The sequence below is a fragment of the Protomyctophum parallelum genome (assembly GCF_964188405.1).
Source record: "Protomyctophum parallelum genome assembly, chromosome: 6".
Lineage (NCBI taxonomy): Eukaryota > Metazoa > Chordata > Actinopteri > Myctophiformes > Myctophidae > Protomyctophum > Protomyctophum parallelum.
The window spans coordinates 55,569,864-55,596,564 of record NC_139701.1 but is presented as its reverse complement, the minus strand read 5'-3'; positions in this window follow the sequence as shown (position 1 = coordinate 55,596,564).

Genomic DNA, 26,701 nt, shown 5'->3' with positions numbered 1-26,701 from the left:
AGAGAAACCCTATGGATGTGATCAGTCAGTGTGGACAACACTTCTCTCATATGTCCAGCGTTAAAACACACCAGAAATTTCACACAGGAGAGAAACCCTATGGATGTATTCAGTGCGGACAACACTTATCTGCATTGACTGGCCTTAAAAGCCACCAGAGAGTTCACACTGGAGAGAAACCCTATGCTTGTGATCAGTGTGGACAACACTTCTCTTAAATGTCAAACCTTAAAACACACCAGAGAATTCACACTGGAGAGAAACCCAAATCATTGTGATGTGTGCGGAAAAGATTGTAGTAATTAAAAGAACTAATAGAAGTTCACAAGGCTGTACACGCAATTTAAACTGTTCCCTTGTGGTCAGTGTGGAAAGAATACAATACGAATTCACATATCTGTTTAGTTTGAACAGTATGACAAGAGCTTCATTCGAGCAGGTGAGAAACATCAACAAATCCACACAACCAAGTGTAGCATGATGATCCATTATGGACTTTGTAAAGCAATTGTTCATTAAAAACATTTTTTTATACATTTTAGGTTACATTAACTATTAGTTTAAATCAACTAAATCAAACTGCCTATATATTTAGTCATTCAACGGATATTTAAAATAGCTATGATTATTTTTTTTCTGTTGCAATTGGGATTTTCTTTTTACAATACTAATACTTTTTTGTATATACTTAAAATGACACTATGTAGTGAGATGTAATTTTGTGTTTATTACTTTATGTCTTGCAGTCAACAAATAAAGACAAACTTTCAAAGTCAAGAGATGTTTTTTGAGCTTGTGTTTATAGGAGTACAGTCTGTGGTAATTTCAGTCAATCACATGAAATACCCTTTGGGAGGCAATAACACACCTTGTAATGTAGGATCACATAACAGTGATTAATGAAGATGCTGTTATGAACAATCAAATACTATTAACACAATATCACAAACAGCTGTTCTTTCACTAAAGCTGGAAGGATTTGGAGCAATCATGTGAAAATTAGGTTTCTATATGGACTTGATTGTCTATCTAATGGTTCGTTTGAATAACAAGAGGGGGAGAGACTCGTGCCATGCACACATATGAGAGATACATGTGTTTAGTGTGAACAGTGTGACAAGAGCCTCATTAGAGCGGGTTCTATTGTTCACCTCTTTGGCCAATCAATCCCAAGCAGTTAATGGTTCCAACTCAGGCTCTCTAGTATAAGAAGAGCTTGTAATTGTCAGTTCTCCACAACTCCTCCAGGATATCAATCATTTCTGATCAGATCTGTCTGTGGACTTCAGGTGAAGATGAACTCTATCAAGGACACCAGGATCAATTCTGCTCAACAGGGAGGACACAATGACCATCAAGACCTCTGTAAGTTACTTACTGTTTTTATGTGGGTATACAGCATGTCATAAGGATGTTTTAATCTAGTCATGTTTACCGTTTTGTTAGCAGCATTAGCATAGACTTAAAAGACAACCTGTTTTGTGTCTTTCTAAAATGCACAACAATTCCCTTGCAATTAATCAACACATAAACATGTGTTCCATTACCGTCTAAATAATATAGAATCAGCATGCTCATAGGCCTACATGTAACAGTTTATCCATCTTAACCCTGCCTAGAATACTAACAAATCAACAGAGAATAACTGTTGTATACATATAATTTGTGCCATGATGGAGTGCCAGGAGAGATAGCGAGGGAAATTGTAGAATCAAATTTGAAATGTCTCGTAAAATTGTTAATTGTGTACAAATGTGTTTATGTTGTTGTAGACCATAAATTACCTTTAAACAATATAGGGGTTGACCGTTGTCTTTGTTTCCATTTCAGTGTTGAATGAACAGTCTGGCTTCCCTGTTCTACCAGAGGTGAATGAACAAAGAGTCTTTGCTAAACACAAGTGCCACTGCTGTGATCAGTGTGGTAAACTCTTCACTACAATGTCCAAACTTAAAATCCACCAGAGAATTCACACTGGAGAGAAGCCCTATGGGTGTATTCAGTGCGGACAACACTTCTCTGCATTGTCCGGCCTTAAAAGCCACCAGAGAGTTCACACTGGAGAGAAACCCTATGAATGTGATGAGTGTGGACAATGCTTCTCTCATATGTTCAGCCTTAAAAGCCACCAGAGAATACACACTGGAGAGAAACCCTATGGATGTGATCAGTCAGTGTGGACAACACTTCTCTCATATGTCCAGCGTTAAAACACACCAGAAATTGTGAACTTTGGATGTATTCAGTGCGGACAACACTTATCTGCATTGACTGGCCTTAAAAGCCACCAGAGAGTTCACACTGGAGAGAAACCCTATGCTTGTGATCAGTGTGGACAACACTTCTCTTAAATGTCAAACCTTAAAACACACCAGAGAATTCACACTGGAGAGAAACCCAAATCATTGTGATGTGTGCGGAAAAGATTGTAGTAATTAAAATAACTAATAGAAGTTCACAAGGCTGTACACGCAATTTAAACTGTTCCCTTGTGGTCAGTGTGGAAAGAATACAATACGAATTCACATATCTGTTTAGTTTGAACAGTATGACAAGAGCTTCATTCGAGCAGGTGAGAAACATCAACAAATCCACACAACCAAGTGTAGCATGATGATCCATTATGGACTTTGTAAAGCAATTGTTCATTAAAAACATTTTTTTATACATTTTAGGTTACATTAACTATTAGTTTAAATCAACTAAATCAAACTGCCTCTATCAAGGACACCAGGATCAATTCTGCTCAACAGGGAGGACACAATGACCATCAAGACCTCTGTAAGTTACTTACTGTTTTTATGTGGGTATACAGCATGTCATAAGGATGTTTTAATCTAGTCATGTTTACCGTTTTGTTAGCAGCATTAGCATAGACTTAAAAGACAACCTGTTTTGTGTCTTTCTAAAATGCACAACAATTCCCTTGCAATTAATCAACACATAAACATGTGTTCCATTACCGTCTAAATAATATAGAATCAGCATGCTCATAGGCCTACATGTAACAGTTTATCCATCTTAACCCTGCCTAGAATACTAACAAATCAACAGAGAATAACTGTTGTATACATATAATTTGTGCCATGATGGAGTGCCAGGAGAGATAGCGAGGGAAATTGTAGAATCAAATTTGAAATGTCTCGTAAAATTGTTAATTGTGTACAAATGTGTTTATGTTGTTGTAGACCATAAATTACCTTTAAACAATATAGGGGTTGACCGTTGTCTTTGTTTCCATTTCAGTGTTGAATGAACAGTCTGGCTTCCCTGTTCTACCAGAGGTGAATGAACAAAGAGTCTTTGCTAAACACAAGTGCCACTGCTGTGATCAGTGTGGTAAACTCTTCACTACAATGTCCAAACTTAAAATCCACCAGAGAATTCACACTGGAGAGAAGCCCTATGGGTGTATTCAGTGCGGACAACACTTCTCTGCATTGTCCGGCCTTAAAAGCCACCAGAGAGTTCACACTGGAGAGAAACCCTATGAATGTGATGAGTGTGGACAATGCTTCTCTCATATGTTCAGCCTTAAAAGCCACCAGAGAATACACACTGGAGAGAAACCCTATGGATGTGATCAGTCAGTGTGGACAACACTTCTCTCATATGTCCAGCGTTAAAACACACCAGAAATTTCACACAGGAGAGAAACCCTATGGATGTATTCAGTGCGGACAACACTTATCTGCATTGACTGGCCTTAAAAGCCACCAGAGAGTTCACACTGGAGAGAAACCCTATGCTTGTGATCAGTGTGGACAACACTTCTCTTAAATGTCAAACCTTAAAACACACCAGAGAATTCACACTGGAGAGAAACCCAAATCATTGTGATGTGTGCGGAAAAGATTGTAGTAATTAAAAGAACTAATAGAAGTTCACAAGGCTGTACACGCAATTTAAACTGTTCCCTTGTGGTCAGTGTGGAAAGAATACAATACGAATTCACATATCTGTTTAGTTTGAACAGTATGACAAGAGCTTCATTCGAGCAGGTGAGAAACATCAACAAATCCACACAACCAAGTGTAGCATGATGATCCATTATGGACTTTGTAAAGCAATTGTTCATTAAAAACATTTTTTTATACATTTTAGGTTACATTAACTATTAGTTTAAATCAACTAAATCAAACTGCCTATATATTTAGTCATTCAACGGATATTTAAAATAGCTATGATTATTTTTGTTCTGTTGCAATTGGGATTTTCTTTTTACAATACTAATACTTTTTTGTATATACTTAAAATGACACTATGTAGTGAGATGTAATTTTGTGTTTATTACTTTATGTCTTGCAGTCAACAAATAAAGACAAACTTTCAAAGTCAAGAGATGTTTTTTGAGCTTGTGTTTATAGGAGTACAGTCTGTGGTAATTTCAGTCAATCACATGAAATACCCTTTGGGAGGCAATAACACACCTTGTAATGTAGGATCACATAACAGTGATTAATGAAGATGCTGTTATGAACAATCAAATACTATTAACACAATATCACAAACAGCTGTTCTTTCACTAAAGCTGGAAGGATTTGGAGCAATCATGTGAAAATTAGGTTTCTATATGGACTTGATTGTCTATCTAATGGTTCGTTTGAATAACAAGAGGGGGAGAGACTCGTGCCATGCACACATATGAGAGATACATGTGTTTAGTGTGAACAGTGTGACAAGAGCCTCATTAGAGCGGGTTCTATTGTTCACCTCTTTGGCCAATCAATCCCAAGCAGTTAATGGTTCCAACTCAGGCTCTCTAGTATAAGAAGAGCTTGTAATTGTCAGTTCTCCACAACTCCTCCAGGATATCAATCATTTCTGATCAGATCTGTCTGTGGACTTCAGGTGAAGATGAACTCTATCAAGGACACCAGGATCAATTCTGCTCAACAGGGAGGACACAATGACCATCAAGACCTCTGTAAGTTACTTACTGTTTTTATGTGGGTATACAGCATGTCATAAGGATGTTTTAATCTAGTCATGTTTACCGTTTTGTTAGCAGCATTAGCATAGACTTAAAAGACAACCTGTTTTGTGTCTTTCTAAAATGCACAACAATTCCCTTGCAATTAATCAACACATAAACATGTGTTCCATTACCGTCTAAATAATATAGAATCAGCATGCTCATAGGCCTACATATAACAGTTTATCCATCTTAACCCTGCCTAGAATACTAACAAATCAACAGAGAATAACTGTTGTATACATATAATTTGTGCCATGATGGAGTGCCAGGAGAGATAGCGAGGGAAATTGTAGAATCAAATTTGAAATGTCTCGTAAAATTGTTAATTGTGTACAAATGTGTTTATGTTGTTGTAGACCATAAATTACCTTTAAACAATATAGGGGTTGACCGTTGTCTTTGTTTCCATTTCAGTGTTGAATGAACAGTCTGGCTTCCCTGTTCTACCAGAGGTGAATGAACAAAGAGTCTTTGCTAAACACAAGTGCCACTGCTGTGATCAGTGTGGTAAACTCTTCACTACAATGTCCAAACTTAAAATCCACCAGAGAATTCACACTGGAGAGAAGCCCTATGGGTGTATTCAGTGCGGACAACACTTCTCTGCATTGTCCGGCCTTAAAAGCCACCAGAGAGTTCACACCCTATGAATGTGATGAGTGTGGACAATGCTTCTCTCATATGTTCAGCCTTAAAAGCCACCAGAGAATACACACTGGAGAGAAACCCTATGGATGTGATCAGTCAGTGTGGACAACACTTCTCTCATATGTCCAGCGTTAAAACACACCAGAAATTTCACACAGGAGAGAAACCCTATGGATGTATTCAGTGCGGACAACACTTATCTGCATTGACTGGCCTTAAAAGCCACCAGAGAGTTCACACTGGAGAGAAACCCTATGCTTGTGATCAGTGTGGACAACACTTCTCTTAAATGTCAAACCTTAAAACACACCAGAGAATTCACACTGGAGAGAAACCCAAATCATTGTGATGTGTGCGGAAAAGATTGTAGTAATTAAAATAACTAATAGAAGTTCACAAGGCTGTACACGCAATTTAAACTGTTCCCTTGTGGTCAGTGTGGAAAGAATACAATACGAATTCACATATCTGTTTAGTTTGAACAGTATGACAAGAGCTTCATTCGAGCAGGTGAGAAACATCAACAAATCCACACAACCAAGTGTAGCATGATGATCCATTATGGACTTTGTAAAGCAATTGTTCATTAAAAACATTTTTTTATACATTTTAGGTTACATTAACTATTAGTTTAAATCAACTAAATCAAACTGCCTATATATTTAGTCATTCAACGGATATTTAAAATAGCTATGATTATTTTTTTTCTGTTGCAATTGGGATTTTCTTTTTACAATACTAATACTTTTTTGTATATACTTAAAATGACACTATGTAGTGAGATGTAATTTTGTGTTTATTACTTTATGTCTTGCAGTCAACAAATAAAGACAAACTTTCAAAGTCAAGAGATGTTTTTTGAGCTTGTGTTTATAGGAGTACAGTCTGTGGTAATTTCAGTCAATCACATGAAATACCCTTTGGGAGGCAATAACACACCTTGTAATGTAGGATCACATAACAGTGATTAATGAAGATGCTGTTATGAACAATCAAATACTATTAACACAATATCACAAACAGCTGTTCTTTCACTAAAGCTGGAAGGATTTGGAGCAATCATGTGAAAATTAGGTTTCTATATGGACTTGATTGTCTATCTAATGGTTCGTTTGAATAACAAGAGGGGGAGAGACTCGTGCCATGCACACATATGAGAGATACATGTGTTTAGTGTGAACAGTGTGACAAGAGCCTCATTAGAGCGGGTTCTATTGTTCACCTCTTTGGCCAATCAATCCCAAGCAGTTAATGGTTCCAACTCAGGCTCTCTAGTATAAGAAGAGCTTGTAATTGTCAGTTCTCCACAACTCCTCCAGGATATCAATCATTTCTGATCAGATCTGTCTGTGGACTTCAGGTGAAGATGAACTCTATCAAGGACACCAGGATCAATTCTGCTCAACAGGGAGGACACAATGACCATCAAGACCTCTGTAAGTTACTTACTGTTTTTATGTGGGTATAAAGCATGTCATAAGGATGTTTTAATCTAGTCATGTTTACCGTTTTGTTAGCAGCATTAGCATAGACTTAAAAGACAACCTGTTTTGTGTCTTTCTAAAATGCACAACAATTCCCTTGCAATTAATCAACACATAAACATGTGTTCCATTACCGTCTAAATAATATAGAATCAGCATGCTCATAGGCCTACATGTAACAGTTTATCCATCTTAACCCTGCCTAGAATACTAACAAATCAACAGAGAATAACTGTTGTATACATATAATTTGTGCCATGATGGAGTGCCAGGAGAGATAGCGAGGGAAATTGTAGAATCAAATTTGAAATGTCTCGTAAAATTGTTAATTGTGTACAAATGTGTTTATGTTGTTGTAGACCATAAATTACCTTTAAACAATATAGGGGTTGACCGTTGTCTTTGTTTCCATTTCAGTGTTGAATGAACAGTCTGGCTTCCCTGTTCTACCAGAGGTGAATGAACAAAGAGTCTTTGCTAAACACAAGTGCCACTGCTGTGATCAGTGTGGTAAACTCTTCACTACAATGTCCAAACTTAAAATCCACCAGAGAATTCACACTGGAGAGAAGCCCTATGGGTGTATTCAGTGCGGACAACACTTCTCTGCATTGTCCGGCCTTAAAAGCCACCAGAGAGTTCACACTGGAGAGAAACCCTATGAATGTGATGAGTGTGGACAATGCTTCTCTCATATGTTCAGCCTTAAAAGCCACCAGAGAATACACACTGGAGAGAAACCCTATGGATGTGATCAGTCAGTGTGGACAACACTTCTCTCATATGTCCAGCGTTAAAACACACCAGAAATTTCACACAGGAGAGAAACCCTATGGATGTATTCAGTGCGGACAACACTTATCTGCATTGACTGGCCTTAAAAGCCACCAGAGAGTTCACACTGGAGAGAAACCCTATGCTTGTGATCAGTGTGGACAACACTTCTCTTAAATGTCAAACCTTAAAACACACCAGAGAATTCACACTGGAGAGAAACCCAAATCATTGTGATGTGTGCGGAAAAGATTGTAGTAATTAAAAGAACTAATAGAAGTTCACAAGGCTGTACACGCAATTTAAACTGTTCCCTTGTGGTCAGTGTGGAAAGAATACAATACGAATTCACATATCTGTTTAGTTTGAACAGTATGACAAGAGCTTCATTCGAGCAGGTGAGAAACATCAACAAATCCACACAACCAAGTGTAGCATGATGATCCATTATGGACTTTGTAAAGCAATTGTTCATTAAAAACATTTTTTTATACATTTTAGGTTACATTAACTATTAGTTTAAATCAACTAAATCAAACTGCCTATATATTTAGTCATTCAACGGATATTTAAAATAGCTATGATTATTTTTTTTCTGTTGCAATTGGGATTTTCTTTTTACAATACTAATACTTTTTTGTATATACTTAAAATGACACTATGTAGTGAGATGTAATTTTGTGTTTATTACTTTATGTCTTGCAGTCAACAAATAAAGACAAACTTTCAAAGTCAAGAGATGTTTTTTGAGCTTGTGTTTATAGGAGTACAGTCTGTGGTAATTTCAGTCAATCACATGAAATACCCTTTGGGAGGCAATAACACACCTTGTAATGTAGGATCACATAACAGTGATTAATGAAGATGCTGTTATGAACAATCAAATACTATTAACACAATATCACAAACAGCTGTTCTTTCACTAAAGCTGGAAGGATTTGGAGCAATCATGTGAAAATTAGGTTTCTATATGGACTTGATTGTCTATCTAATGGTTCGTTTGAATAACAAGAGGGGGAGAGACTCGTGCCATGCACACATATGAGAGATACATGTGTTTAGTGTGAACAGTGTGACAAGAGCCTCATTAGAGCGGGTTCTATTGTTCACCTCTTTGGCCAATCAATCCCAAGCAGTTAATGGTTCCAACTCAGGCTCTCTAGTATAAGAAGAGCTTGTAATTGTCAGTTCTCCACAACTCCTCCAGGATATCAATCATTTCTGATCAGATCTGTCTGTGGACTTCAGGTGAAGATGAACTCTATCAAGGACACCAGGATCAATTCTGCTCAACAGGGAGGACACAATGACCATCAAGACCTCTGTAAGTTACTTACTGTTTTTATGTGGGTATACAGCATGTCATAAGGATGTTTTAATCTAGTCATGTTTACCGTTTTGTTAGCAGCATTAGCATAGACTTAAAAGACAACCTGTTTTGTGTCTTTCTAAAATGCACAACAATTCCCTTGCAATTAATCAACACATAAACATGTGTTCCATTACCGTCTAAATAATATAGAATCAGCATGCTCATAGGCCTACATGTAACAGTTTATCCATCTTAACCCTGCCTAGAATACTAACAAATCAACAGAGAATAACTGTTGTATACATATAATTTGTGCCATGATGGAGTGCCAGGAGAGATAGCGAGGGAAATTGTAGAATCAAATTTGAAATGTCTCGTAAAATTGTTAATTGTGTACAAATGTGTTTATGTTGTTGTAGACCATAAATTACCTTTAAACAATATAGGGGTTGACCGTTGTCTTTGTTTCCATTTCAGTGTTGAATGAACAGTCTGGCTTCCCTGTTCTACCAGAGGTGAATGAACAAAGAGTCTTTGCTAAACACAAGTGCCACTGCTGTGATCAGTGTGGTAAACTCTTCACTACAATGTCCAAACTTAAAATCCACCAGAGAATTCACACTGGAGAGAAGCCCTATGGGTGTATTCAGTGCGGACAACACTTCTCTGCATTGTCCGGCCTTAAAAGCCACCAGAGAGTTCACACTGGAGAGAAACCCTATGAATGTGATGAGTGTGGACAATGCTTCTCTCATATGTTCAGCCTTAAAAGCCACCAGAGAATACACACTGGAGAGAAACCCTATGGATGTGATCAGTCAGTGTGGACAACACTTCTCTCATATGTCCAGCGTTAAAACACACCAGAAATTTCACACAGGAGAGAAACCCTATGGATGTATTCAGTGCGGACAACACTTATCTGCATTGACTGGCCTTAAAAGCCACCAGAGAGTTCACACTGGAGAGAAACCCTATGCTTGTGATCAGTGTGGACAACACTTCTCTTAAATGTCAAACCTTAAAACACACCAGAGAATTCACACTGGAGAGAAACCCAAATCATTGTGATGTGTGCGGAAAAGATTGTAGTAATTAAAAGAACTAATAGAAGTTCACAAGGCTGTACACGCAATTTAAACTGTTCCCTTGTGGTCAGTGTGGAAAGAATACAATACGAATTCACATATCTGTTTAGTTTGAACAGTATGACAAGAGCTTCATTCGAGCAGGTGAGAAACATCAACAAATCCACACAACCAAGTGTAGCATGATGATCCATTATGGACTTTGTAAAGCAATTGTTCATTAAAAACATTTTTTTATACATTTTAGGTTACATTAACTATTAGTTTAAATCAACTAAATCAAACTGCCTATATATTTAGTCATTCAACGGATATTTAAAATAGCTATGATTATTTTTTTTCTGTTGCAATTGGGATTTTCTTTTTACAATACTAATACTTTTTTGTATATACTTAAAATGACACTATGTAGTGAGATGTAATTTTGTGTTTATTACTTTATGTCTTGCAGCCAACAAATAAAGACAAACTTTCAAAGTCAAGAGATGTTTTTTGAGCTTGTGTTTATAGGAGTACAGTCTGTGGTAATTTCAGTCAATCACATGAAATACCCTTTGGGAGGCAATAACACACCTTGTAATGTAGGATCACATAACAGTGATTAATGAAGATGCTGTTATGAACAATCAAATACTATTAACACAATATCACAAACAGCTGTTCTTTCACTAAAGCTGGAAGGATTTGGAGCAATCATGTGGAAATTAGGTTTCTATATGGACTTGATTGTCTATCTAATGGTTCGTTTGAATAACAAGAGGGGGAGAGACTCGTGCCATGCACACATATGAGAGATACATGTGTTTAGTGTGAACAGTGTGACAAGAGCCTCATTAGAGCGGGTTCTATTGTTCACCTCTTTGGCCAATCAATCCCAAGCAGTTAATGGTTCCAACTCAGGCTCTCTAGTATAAGAAGAGCTTGTAATTGTCAGTTCTCCACAACTCCTCCAGGATATCAATCATTTCTGATCAGATCTGTCTGTGGACTTCAGGTGAAGATGAACTCTATCAAGGACACCAGGATCAATTCTGCTCAACAGGGAGGACACAATGACCATCAAGACCTCTGTAAGTTACTTACTGTTTTTATGTGGGTATACAGCATGTCATAAGGATGTTTTAATCTAGTCATGTTTACCGTTTTGTTAGCAACATTAGCATAGACTTAAAAGACAACCTGTTTTGTGTCTTTCTAAAATGCACAACAATTCCCTTGCAATTAATCAACACATAAACATGTGTTCCATTACCGTCTAAATAATATAGAATCAGCATGCTCATAGGCCTACATGTAACAGTTTATCCATCTTAACCCTGCCTAGAATACTAACAAATCAACAGAGAATAACTGTTGTATACATATAATTTGTGCCATGATGGAGTGCCAGGAGAGATAGCGAGGGGAATTGTAGAATCAAATTTGAAATGTCTCGTAAAATTGTTAATTGTGTACAAATGTGTTTATGTTGTTGTAGACCATAAATTACCTTTAAACAATATAGGGGTTGACCGTTGTCTTTGTTTCCATTTCAGTGTTGAATGAACAGTCTGGCTTCCCTGTTCTACCAGAGGTGAATGAACAAAGAGTCTTTGCTAAACACAAGTGCCACTGCTGTGATCAGTGTGGTAAACTCTTCACTACAATGTCCAAACTTAAAATCCACCAGAGAATTCACACTGGAGAGAAGCCCTATGGGTGTATTCAGTGCGGACAACACTTCTCTGCATTGTCCGGCCTTAAAAGCCACCAGAGAGTTCACACTGGAGAGAAACCCTATGAATGTGATGAGTGTGGACAATGCTTCTCTCATATGTTCAGCCTTAAAAGCCACCAGAGAATACACACTGGAGAGAAACCCTATGGATGTGATCAGTCAGTGTGGACGACACTTCTCTCATATGTCCAGCGTTAAAACACACCAGAAATTTCACACAGGAGAGAAACCCTATGGATGTATTCAGTGCGGACAACACTTCTCTGCATTGACTGGCCTTAAAAGCCACCAGAGAGTTCACACTGGAGAGAAACCCTATGCTTGTGATCAGTGTGGACAACACTTCTCTTAAATGTCAAACCTTAAAACACACCAGAGAATTCACACTGGAGAGAAACCCAAATCATTGTGATGTGTGCGGAAAAGATTGTAGTAATTAAAATAACTAATAGAAGTTCACAAGGCTGTACACGCAATTTAAACTGTTCCCTTGTGGTCAGTGTGGAAAGAATACAATACGAATTCACATATCTGTTTAGTTTGAACAGTATGACAAGAGCTTCATTCGAGCAGGTGAGAAACATCAACAAATCCACACAACCAAGTGTAGCATGATGATCCATTATGGACTTTGTAAAGCAATTGTTCATTAAAAACATTTTTTTTATACATTTTAGGTTACATTAACTATTAGTTTAAATCAACTAAATCAAACTGCCTATATATTTAGTCATTCGACGGATATTTAAAATAGCTATGATTATTTTTTTCTGTTGCAATTGGGATTTTCTTTTTACAATACTAATACTTTTTTGTATATACTTAAAATGACACTATGTAGTGAGATGTAATTTTGTGTTTATTACTTTATGTCTTGCAGTCAACAAATAAAGACAAACTTTCAAAGTCAAGAGATGTTTGTTGAGCTTGTGTTTATAGGAGTACAGTCTGTGGTAATTTCAGTCAATCACATGAAATACCCTTTGGGAGGCAATAACACGCCTTGTAATGTAGGATCACATAACAGTGATTAATGAAGATGCTGTTATGAACAATCAAATACTATTAACACAATATCACAAACAGCTGTTCTTTCACTAAAGCTGGAAGGATTTGGAGCAATCATGTGAAAATTAGGTTTCTATATGGACTTGATTGTCTATCTAATGGTTCGTTTGAATAACAAGAGGGGGAGAGACTCGTGCCGTGCACACATATGAGAGATACATGTGTTTAGTGTGAACAGTGTGACAAGAGCCTCATTAGAGCGGGTTCTATTGTTCACCTCTTTGGCCAATCAATCCCAAGCAGTTAATGGTTCCAACTCAGGCTCTCTAGTATAAGAAGAGCTTGTAATTGTCAGTTCTCCACAACTCCTCCAGGATATCAATCATTTCTGATCAGATCTGTCTGTGGACTGCAGGCTTCAGGTGAAGATGAACTCTATCAAGGACACCAGGATCAATTCTGCTCAACAGGGAGGACACAATGACCATCAAGACCTCTGTAAGTTACTTACTGTTTTTATGTGGGTATACAGCATGTCATAAGGATGTTTTAATCTAGTCATGTTTACCGTTTTGTTAGCAACATTAGCATAGACTTAAAAGACAACCTGTTTTGTGTCTTTCTAAAATGCACAACAATTCCCTTGCAATTAATCAACACATAAACATGTGTTCCATTACCGTCTAAATAATATAGAATCAGCATGCTCATAGGCCTACATGTAACAGTTTATCCATCTTAACCCTGCCTAGAATACTAACAAATCAACAGAGAATAACTGTTGTATACATATAATTTGTGCCATGATGGAGTGCCAGGAGAGATAGCGAGGGGAATTGTAGAATCAAATTTGAAATGTCTCGTAAAATTGTTAATTGTGTACAAATGTGTTTATGTTGTTGTAGACCATAAATTACCTTTAAACAATATAGGGGTTGACCGTTGTCTTTGTTTCCATTTCAGTGTTGAATGAACAGTCTGGCTTCCCTGTTCTACCAGAGGTGAATGAACAAAGAGTCTTTGCTAAACACAAGTGCCACTGCTGTGATCAGTGTGGTAAACTCTTCACTACAATGTCCAAACTTAAAATCCACCAGAGAATTCACACTGGAGAGAAGCCCTATGGGTGTATTCAGTGCGGACAACACTTCTCTGCATTGTCCGGCCTTAAAAGCCACCAGAGAGTTCACACTGGAGAGAAACCCTATGAATGTGATGAGTGTGGACAATGCTTCTCTCATATGTTCAGCCTTAAAAGCCACCAGAGAATACACACTGGAGAGAAACCCTATGGATGTGATCAGTCAGTGTGGACAACACTTCTCTCATATGTCCAGCGTTAAAACACACCAGAAATTTCACACAGGAGAGAAACCCTATGGATGTATTCAGTGCGGACAACACTTCTCTGCATTGACTGGCCTTAAAAGCCACCAGAGAGTTCACACTGGAGAGAAACCCTATGCTTGTGATCAGTGTGGACAACACTTCTCTTAAATGTCAAACCTTAAAACACCAGAGAATTCACACTGGAGAGAAACCCAAATCATTGTGATGTGTGCGGAAAAGATTGTAGTAATTAAAAGAACTAATAGAAGTTCACAAGGCTGTACACGCAATTTAAACTGTTCCCTTGTTGTCAGTGTGGAAAGAATACAATACGAATTCACATATCTGTTTAGTTTGAACAGTATGACAAGAGCTTCATTCGAGCAGGTGAGAAACATCAACAAATCCACACAACCAAGTGTAGCATGATGATCCATTATGGACTTTGTAAAGCAATTGTTAATTAAAAACATTTTTTATACATTTTAGGTTACATTAACTATTAGTTTAAATCAACTAAATCAAACTGCCTATATATTTAGTCATTCAACGGATATTTAAAATAGCTATGATTATTTTTTTCTGTTGCAATTGGGATTTTCTTTTTACAATACTAATACTTTTTTGTATATACTTAAAATGACACTATGTAGTGAGATGTAATTTTGTGTTTATTACTTTATGTCTTGCAGTCAACAAATAAAGACAAACTTTCAAAGTCAAGAGATGTTTTTTGAGCTTGTGTTTATAGGAGTACAGTCTGTGGTAATTTCAGTCAATCACATGAAATACCCTTTGGGAGGCAATAACACACCTTGTAATGTAGGATCACATAACAGTGATTAATGAAGATGCTGTTATGAACAATCAAATACTATTAACACAATATCACAAACAGTCTATCTAATGGTTCGTTTGAATAACAAGAGGGGGAGAGACTCGTGCCGTGCACACATATGAGAGATACATGTGTTTAGTGTGAACAGTGTGACAAGAGCCTCATTAGAGCGGGTTCTATTGTTCACCTCTTTGGCCAATCAATCCCAAGCAGTTAATGGTTCCAACTCAGGCTCTCTAGTATAAGAAGAGCTTGTAATTGTCAGTTCTCCACAACTCCTCCAGGATATCAATCATTTCTGATCAGATCTGTCTGTGGACTGCAGGCTTCAGGTGAAGATGAACTCTATCAAGGACACCAGGATCAATTCTGCTCAACAGGGAGGACACAATGACCATCAAGACCTCTGTAAGTTACTTACTGTTTTTATGTGGGTATACAGCATGTCATAAGGATGTTTTAATCTAGTCATGTTTACCGTTTTGTTAGCAACATTAGCATAGACTTAAAAGACAACCTGTTTTGTGTCTTTCTAAAATGCACAACAATTCCCTTGCAATTAATCAACCCATAAACATGTGTTCCATTACCGTCTAAATAATATAGAATCAGCATGCTCATAGGCCTACATGTAACAGTTTATCCATCTTAACCCTGCCTAGAATACTAACAAATCAACAGAGAATAACTGTTGTATACATATAATTTGTGCCATGATGGAGTGCCAGGAGAGATAGCGAGGGGAATTGTAGAATCAAATTTGAAATGTCTCGTAAAATTGTTAATTGTGTACAAATGTGTTTATGTTGTTGTAGACCATAAATTACCTTTAAACAATATAGGGGTTGACCGTTGTCTTTGTTTCCATTTCAGTGTTGAATGAACAGTCTGGCTTCCCTGTTCTACCAGAGGTGAATGAACAAAGAGTCTTTGCTAAACACAAGTGCCACTGCTGTGATCAGTGTGGTAAACTCTTCACTACAATGTCCAAACTTAAAATCCACCAGAGAATTCACACTGGAGAGAAGCCCTATGGGTGTATTCAGTGCGGACAACACTTCTCTGCATTGTCCGGCCTTAAAAGCCACCAGAGAGTTCACACTGGAGAGAAACCCTATGAATGTGATGAGTGTGGACAATGCTTCTCTCATATGTTCAGCCTTAAAAGCCACCAGAGAATACACACTGGAGAGAAACCCTATGGATGTGATCAGTCAGTGTGGACAACACTTCTCTCATATGTCCAGCGTTAAAACACACCAGAAATTTCACACAGGAGAGAAACCCTATGGATGTATTCAGTGCGGACAACACTTATCTGCATTGACTGGCCTTAAAAGCCACCAGAGAGTTCACACTGGAGAGAAACACTATGCTTGTGATCAGTGTGGACAACACTTCTCTTAAATGTCAAACCTTAAAACACACCAGAGAATTCACACTGGAGAGAAACCCAAATCATTGTGATGTGTGCGGAAAAGATTGTAGTAATTAAAAGAACTAATAGAAGTTCACAAGGCTGTACACGCAATTTAAACTGTTCCCTTGTGGTCAGTGTGGAAAGAATACAATACGAATTCACATATCTGTTTAGTTTGAACAGTATGACAAGAGCTTCATTCGAGCAGGTGAGAAACATCAACAAATCCACACAACCAAGTGTAGCATGATGATCCATTATGGACTTTGTAAAGCAATTGTTCATTAAAAACATTTTTTTATACATTTTAGGTTACATTAACTATTAGTTTAAATCAACTAAATCAAACTGCCTATATATTTAGTCATTCAACGGATATTTAAAATAGCTATGATTATTTTTTTTCTGTTGCAATTGGAATTTTCTTTTTACAATACTAATACTTTTTTGTATATACTTAAAATGACACTATGTAGTGAGATGTAATTTTGTGTTTATTACTTTATGTCTTGCAGTCAACAAATAAAGACAAACTTTCAAAGTCAAGAGATGTTTTTTGAGCTTGTGTTTATAGGAGTACAGTCTGTGGTAATTTCAGTCAATCACATGAAATACCCTTTGGGAGGCAATAACACACCTTGTAATGTAGGATCACATAACAGTGATTAATGAAGATGCTGTTATGAACAATCAAATACTATTAACACAATATCACAAACAGCTGTTCTTTCACTAAAGCTGGAAGGATTTGGAGCAATCATGTGGAAATTAGGTTTCTATATGGACTTGATTGTCTATCTAATGGTTCGTTTGAATAACAAGAGGGGGAGAGACTCGTGCCATGCACACATATGAGAGATACATGTGTTTAGTGTGAACAGTGTGACAAGAGCCTCATTAGAGCGGGTTCTATTGTTCACCTCTTTGGCCAATCAATCCCAAGCAGTTAATGGTTCCAACTCAGGCTCTCTAGTATAAGAAGAGCTTGTAATTGTCAGTTCTCCACAACTCCTCCAGGATATCAATCATTTCTGATCAGATCTGTCTGTGGACTGCAGGCTTCAGGTGAAGATGAACTCTATCAAGGACACCAGGATCAATTCTGCTCAACAGGGAGGACACAATGACCATCAAGACCTCTGTAAGTTACTTACTGTTTTTATGTGGGTATACAGCATGTCATAAGGATGTTTTAATCTAGTCATGTTTACCGTTTTGTTAGCAACATTAGCATAGACTTAAAAGACAACCTGTTTTGTGTCTTTCTAAAATGCACAACAATTCCCTTGCAATTAATCAACACATAAACATGTGTTCCATTACCGTCTAAATAATATAGAATCAGCATGCTCATAGGCCTACATGTAACAGTTTATCCATCTTAACCCTGCCTAGAATACTAACAAATCAACAGAGAATAACTGTTGTATACATATAATTTGTGCCATGATGGAGTGCCAGGAGAGATAGCGAGGGGAATTGTAGAATCAAATTTGAAATGTCTCGTAAAATTGTTAATTGTGTACAAATGTGTTTATGTTGTTGTAGACCATAAATTACCTTTAAACAATATAGGGGTTGACCGTTGTCTTTGTTTCCATTTCAGTGTTGAATGGACAGTCTGGCTTCCCTGTTCTACCAGAGGTGAATGAACAAAGAGTCTTTGCTAAACACAAGTGCCACTGCTGTGATCAGTGTGGTAAACTCTTCACTACAATGTCCAAACTTAAAATCCACCAGAGAATTCACACTGGAGAGAAGCCCTATGGGTGTATTCAGTGCGGACAACACTTCTCTGCATTGTCCGGCCTTAAAAGCCACCAGAGAGTTCACACTGGAGAGAAACCCTATGAATGTGATGAGTGTGGACAATGCTTCTCTCATATGTTCAGCCTTAAAAGCCACCAGAGAATACACACTGGAGAGAAACCCTATGGATGTGATCAGTCAGTGTGGACAACACTTCTCTCATATGTCCAGCGTTAAAACACACCAGAAATTTCACACAGGAGAGAAACCCTATGGATGTATTCAGTGCGGACAACACTTCTCTGCATTGACTGGCCTTAAAAGCCACCAGAGAGTTCACACTGGAGAGAAACCCTATGCTTGTGATCAGTGTGGACAACACTTCTCTTAAATGTCAAACCTTAAAACACCAGAGAATTCACACTGGAGAGAAACCCAAATCATTGTGATGTGTGCGGAAAAGATTGTAGTAATTAAAAGAACTAATAGAAGTTCACAAGGCTGTACACGCAATTTAAACTGTTCCCTTGTTGTCAGTGTGGAAAGAATACAATACGAATTCACATATCTGTTTAGTTTGAACAGTATGACAAGAGCTTCATTCGAGCAGGTGAGAAACATCAACAAATCCACACAACCAAGTGTAGCATGATGATCCATTATGGACTTTGTAAAGCAATTGTTAATTAAAAACATTTTTTATACATTTTAGGTTACATTAACTATTAGTTTAAATCAACTAAATCAAACTGCCTATATATTTAGTCATTCAACGGATATTTAAAATAGCTATGATTATTTTTTTCTGTTGCAATTGGGATTTTCTTTTTACAATACTAATACTTTTTTGTATATACTTAAAATGACACTATGTAGTGAGATGTAATTTTGTGTTTATTACTTTATGTCTTGCAGTCAACAAATAAAGACAAACTTTCAAAGTCAAGAGATGTTTTTTGAGCTTGTGTTTATAGGAGTACAGTCTGTGGTAATTTCAGTCAATCACATGAAATACCCTTTGGGAGGCAATAACACACCTTGTAATGTAGGATCACATAACAGTGATTAATGAAGATGCTGTTATGAACAATCAAATACTATTAACACAATATCACAAACAGTCTATCTAATGGTTCGTTTGAATAACAAGAGGGGGAGAGACTCGTGCCGTGCACACATATGAGAGATACATGTGTTTAGTGTGAACAGTGTGACAAGAGCCTCATTAGAGCGGGTTCTATTGTTCACCTCTTTGGCCAATCAATCCCAAGCAGTTAATGGTTCCAACTCAGGCTCTCTAGTATAAGAAGAGCTTGTAATTGTCAGTTCTCCACAACTCCTCCAGGATATCAATCATTTCTGATCAGATCTGTCTGTGGACTGCAGGCTTCAGGTGAAGATGAACTCTATCAAGGACACCAGGATCAATTCTGCTCAACAGGGAGGACACAATGACCATCAAGACCTCTGTAAGTTACTTACTGTTTTTATGTGGGTATACAGCATGTCATAAGGATGTTTTAATCTAGTCATGTTTACCGTTTTGTTAGCAACATTAGCATAGACTTAAAAGACAACCTGTTTTGTGTCTTTCTAAAATGCACAACAATTCCCTTGCAATTAATCAACACATAAACATGTGTTCCATTACCGTCTAAATAATATAGAATCAGCATGCTCATAGGCCTACATGTAACAGTTTATCCATCTTAACCCTGCCTAGAATACTAACAAATCAACAGAGAATAACTGTTGTATACATATAATTTGTGCCATGATGGAGTGCCAGGAGAGATAGCGAGGGGAATTGTAGAATCAAATTTGAAATGTCTCGTAAAATTGTTAATTGTGTACAAATGTGTTTATGTTGTTGTAGACCATAAATTACCTTTAAACAATATAGGGGTTGACCGTTGTCTTTGTTTCCATTTCAGTGTTGAATGGACAGTCTGGCTTCCCTGTTCTACCAGAGGTGAATGAACAAAGAGTCTTTGCTAAACACAAGTGCCACTGCTGTGATCAGTGTGGTAAACTCTTCACTACAATGTCCAAACTTAAAATCCACCAGAGAATTCACACTGGAGAGAAGCCCTATGGGTGTATTCAGTGCGGACAACACTTCTCTGCATTGTCCGGCCTTAAAAGCCACCAGAGAGTTCACACTGGAGAGAAACCCTATGAATGTGATGAGTGTGGACAATGCTTCTCTCATATGTTCAGCCTTAAAAGCCACCAGAGAATACACACTGGAGAGAAACCCTATGGATGTGATCAGTCAGTGTGGACAACACTTCTCTCATATGTCCAGCGTTAAAACACACCAGAAATTTCACACAGGAGAGAAACCCTATGGATGTATTCAGTGCGGACAACACTTCTCTGCATTGACTGGCCTTAAAAGCCACCAGAGAGTTCACACTGGAGAGAAACCCTATGCTTGTGATCAGTGTGGACAACACTTCTCTTAAATGTCAAACCTTAAAACACCAGAGAATTCACACTGGAGAGAAACCCAAATCATTGTGATGTGTGCGGAAAAGATTGTAGTAATTAAAAGAACTAATAGAAGTTCACAAGGCTGTACACGCAATTTAAACTGTTCCCTTGTTGTCAGTGTGGAAAGAATACAATACGAATTCACATATCTGTTTAGTTTGAACAGTATGACAAGAGCTTCATTCGAGCAGGTGAGAAACATCAACAAATCCACACAACCAAGTGTAGCATGATGATCCATTATGGACTTTGTAAAGCAATTGTTAATTAAAAACATTTTTTATACATTTTAGGTTACATTAACTATTAGTTTAAATCAACTAAATCAAACTGCCTATATATTTAGTCATTCAACGGATATTTAAAATAGCTATGATTATTTTTTTCTGTTGCAATTGGGATTTTCTTTTTACAATACTAATACTTTTTTGTATATACTTAAAATGACACTATGTAGTGAGATGTAATTTTGTGTTTATTACTTTATGTCTTGCAGTCAACAAATAAAGACAAACTTTCAAAGTCAAGAGATGTTTTTTGAGCTTGTGTTTATAGGAGTACAGTCTGTGGTAATTTCAGTCAATCACATGAAATACCCTTTGGGAGGCAATAACACACCTTGTAATGTAGGATCACATAACAGTGATTAATGAAGATGCTGTTATGAACAATCAAATACTATTAACACAATATCACAAACAGTCTATCTAATGGTTCGTTTGAATAACAAGAGGGGGAGAGACTCGTGCCGTGCACACATATGAGAGATACATGTGTTTAGTGTGAACAGTGTGACAAGAGCCTCATTAGAGCGGGTTCTATTGTTCACCTCTTTGGCCAATCAATCCCAAGCAGTTAATGGTTCCAACTCAGGCTCTCTAGTATAAGAAGAGCTTGTAATTGTCAGTTCTCCACAACTCCTCCAGGATATCAATCATTTCTGATCAGATCTGTCTGTGGACTGCAGGCTTCAGGTGAAGATGAACTCTATCAAGGACACCAGGATCAATTCTGCTCAACAGGGAGGACACAATGACCATCAAGACCTCTGTAAGTTACTTACTGTTTTTATGTGGGTATACAGCATGTCATAAGGATGTTTTAATCTAGTCATGTTTACCGTTTTGTTAGCAACATTAGCATAGACTTAAAAGACAACCTGTTTTGTGTCTTTCTAAAATGCACAACAATTCCCTTGCAATTAATCAACACATAAACATGTGTTCCATTACCGTCTAAATAATATAGAATCAGCATGCTCATAGGCCTACATGTAACAGTTTATCCATCTTAACCCTGCCTAGAATACTAACAAATCAACAGAGAATAACTGTTGTATACATATAATTTGTGCCATGATGGAGTGCCAGGAGAGATAGCGAGGGGAATTGTAGAATCAAATTTGAAATGTCTCGTAAAATTGTTAATTGTGTACAAATGTGTTTATGTTGTTGTAGACCATAAATTACCTTTAAACAATATAGGGGTTGACCGTTGTCTTTGTTTCCATTTCAGTGTTGAATGAACAGTCTGGCTTCCCTGTTCTACCAGAGGTGAATGAACAAAGAGTCTTTGCTAAACACAAGTGCCACTGCTGTGATCAGTGTGGTAAACTCTTCACTACAATGTCCAAACTTAAAATCCACCAGAGAATTCACACTGGAGAGAAGCCCTATGGGTGTATTCAGTGCGGACAACACTTCTCTGCATTGTCCGGCCTTAAAAGCCACCAGAGAGTTCACACTGGAGAGAAACCCTATGAATGTGATGAGTGTGGACAATGCTTCTCTCATATGTTCAGCCTTAAAAGCCACCAGAGAATACACACTGGAGAGAAACCCTATGGATGTGATCAGTCAGTGTGGACGACACTTCTCTCATATGTCCAGCGTTAAAACACACCAGAAATTTCACACAGGAGAGAAACCCTATGGATGTATTCAGTGCGGACAACACTTCTCTGCATTGACTGGCCTTAAAAGCCACCAGAGAGTTCACACTGGAGAGAAACCCTATGCTTGTGATCAGTGTGGACAACACTTCTCTTAAATGTCAAACCTTAAAACACACCAGAGAATTCACACTGGAGAGAAACCCAAATCATTGTGATGTGTGCGGAAAAGATTGTAGTAATTAAAATAACTAATAGAAGTTCACAAGGCTGTACACGCAATTTAAACTGTTCCCTTGTGGTCAGTGTGGAAAGAATACAATACGAATTCACATATCTGTTTAGTTTGAACAGTATGACAAGAGCTTCATTCGAGCAGGTGAGAAACATCAACAAATCCACACAACCAAGTGTAGCATGATGATCCATTATGGACTTTGTAAAGCAATTGTTCATTAAAAACATTTTTTTTATACATTTTAGGTTACATTAACTATTAGTTTAAATCAACTAAATCAAACTGCCTATATATTTAGTCATTCGACGGATATTTAAAATAGCTATGATTATTTTTTTCTGTTGCAATTGGGATTTTCTTTTTACAATACTAATACTTTTTTGTATATACTTAAAATGACACTATGTAGTGAGATGTAATTTTGTGTTTATTACTTTATGTCTTGCAGTCAACAAATAAAGACAAACTTTCAAAGTCAAGAGATGTTTGTTGAGCTTGTGTTTATAGGAGTACAGTCTGTGGTAATTTCAGTCAATCACATGAAATACCCTTTGGGAGGCAATAACACGCCTTGTAATGTAGGATCACATAACAGTGATTAATGAAGATGCTGTTATGAACAATCAAATACTATTAACACAATATCACAAACAGCTGTTCTTTCACTAAAGCTGGAAGGATTTGGAGCAATCATGTGAAAATTAGGTTTCTATATGGACTTGATTGTCTATCTAATGGTTCGTTTGAATAACAAGAGGGGGAGAGACTCGTGCCGTGCACACATATGAGAGATACATGTGTTTAGTGTGAACAGTGTGACAAGAGCCTCATTAGAGCGGGTTCTATTGTTCACCTCTTTGGCCAATCAATCCCAAGCAGTTAATGGTTCCAACTCAGGCTCTCTAGTATAAGAAGAGCTTGTAATTGTCAGTTCTCCACAACTCCTCCAGGATATCAATCATTTCTGATCAGATCTGTCTGTGGACTGCAGGCTTCAGGTGAAGATGAACTCTATCAAGGACACCAGGATCAATTCTGCTCAACAGGGAGGACACAATGACCATCAAGACCTCTGTAAGTTACTTACTGTTTTTATGTGGGTATACAGCATGTCATAAGGATGTTTTAATCTAGTCATGTTTACCGTTTTGTTAGCAACATTAGCATAGACTTAAAAGACAACCTGTTTTGTGTCTTTCTAAAATGCACAACAATTCCCTTGCAATTAATCAACACATAAACATGTGTTCCATTACCGTCTAAATAATATAGAATCAGCATGCTCATAGGCCTACATGTAACAGTTTATCCATCTTAACCCTGCCTAGAATACTAACAAATCAACAGAGAATAACTGTTGTATACATATAATTTGTGCCATGATGGAGTGCCAGGAGAGATAGCGAGGGGAATTGTAGAATCAAATTTGAAATGTCTCGTAAAATTGTTAATTGTGTACAAATGTGTTTATGTTGTTGTAGACCATAAATTACCTTTAAACAATATAGGGGTTGACCGTTGTCTTTGTTTCCATTTCAGTGTTGAATGAACAGTCTGGCTTCCCTGTTCTACCAGAGGTGAATGAACAAAGAGTCTTTGCTAAACACAAGTGCCACTGCTGTGATCAGTGTGGTAAACTCTTCACTACAATGTCCAAACTTAAAATCCACCAGAGAATTCACACTGGAGAGAAGCCCTATGGGTGTATTCAGTGCGGACAACACTTCTCTGCATTGTCCGGCCTTAAAAGCCACCAGAGAGTTCACACTGGAGAGAAACCCTATGAATGTGATGAGTGTGGACAATGCTTCTCTCATATGTTCAGCCTTAAAAGCCACCAGAGAATACACACTGGAGAGAAACCCTATGGATGTGATCAGTCAGTGTGGACAACACTTCTCTCATATGTCCAGCGTTAAAACACACCAGAAATTTCACACAGGAGAGAAACCCTATGGATGTATTCAGTGCGGACAACACTTCTCTGCATTGACTGGCCTTAAAAGCCACCAGAGAGTTCACACTGGAGAGAAACCCTATGCTTGTGATCAGTGTGGACAACACTTCTCTTAAATGTCAAACCTTAAAACACCAGAGAATTCACACTGGAGAGAAACCCAAATCATTGTGATGTGTGCGGAAAAGATTGTAGTAATTAAAAGAACTAATAGAAGTTCACAAGGCTGTACACGCAATTTAAACTGTTCCCTTGTTGTCAGTGTGGAAAGAATACAATACGAATTCACATATCTGTTTAGTTTGAACAGTATGACAAGAGCTTCATTCGAGCAGGTGAGAAACATCAACAAATCCACACAACCAAGTGTAGCATGATGATCCATTATGGACTTTGTAAAGCAATTGTTAATTAAAAACATTTTTTATACATTTTAGGTTACATTAACTATTAGTTTAAATCAACTAAATCAAACTGCCTATATATTTAGTCATTCAACGGATATTTAAAATAGCTATGATTATTTTTTTCTGTTGCAATTGGGATTTTCTTTTTACAATACTAATACTTTTTTGTATATACTTAAAATGACACTATGTAGTGAGATGTAATTTTGTGTTTATTACTTTATGTCTTGCAGTCAACAAATAAAGACAAACTTTCAAAGTCAAGAGATGTTTTTTGAGCTTGTGTTTATAGGAGTACAGTCTGTGGTAATTTCAGTCAATCACATGAAATACCCTTTGGGAGGCAATAACACACCTTGTAATGTAGGATCACATAACAGTGATTAATGAAGATGCTGTTATGAACAATCAAATACTATTAACACAATATCACAAACAGTCTATCTAATGGTTCGTTTGAATAACAAGAGGGGGAGAGACTCGTGCCGTGCACACATATGAGAGATACATGTGTTTAGTGTGAACAGTGTGACAAGAGCCTCATTAGAGCGGGTTCTATTGTTCACCTCTTTGGCCAATCAATCCCAAGCAGTTAATGGTTCCAACTCAGGCTCTCTAGTATAAGAAGAGCTTGTAATTGTCAGTTCTCCACAACTCCTCCAGGATATCAATCATTTCTGATCAGATCTGTCTGTGGACTGCAGGCTTCAGGTGAAGATGAACTCTATCAAGGACACCAGGATCAATTCTGCTCAACAGGGAGGACACAATGACCATCAAGACCTCTGTAAGTTACTTACTGTTTTTATGTGGGTATACAGCATGTCATAAGGATGTTTTAATCTAGTCATGTTTACCGTTTTGTTAGCAACATTAGCATAGACTTAAAAGACAACCTGTTTTGTGTCTTTCTAAAATGCACAACAATTCCCTTGCAATTAATCAACCCATAAACATGTGTTCCATTACCGTCTAAATAATATAGAATCAGCATGCTCATAGGCCTACATGTAACAGTTTATCCATCTTAACCCTGCCTAGAATACTAACAAATCAACAGAGAATAACTGTTGTATACATATAATTTGTGCCATGATGGAGTGCCAGGAGAGATAGCGAGGGGAATTGTAGAATCAAATTTGAAATGTCTCGTAAAATTGTTAATTGTGTACAAATGTGTTTATGTTGTTGTAGACCATAAATTACCTTTAAACAATATAGGGGTTGACCGTTGTCTTTGTTTCCATTTCAGTGTTGAATGAACAGTCTGGCTTCCCTGTTCTACCAGAGGTGAATGAACAAAGAGTCTTTGCTAAACACAAGTGCCACTGCTGTGATCAGTGTGGTAAACTCTTCACTACAATGTC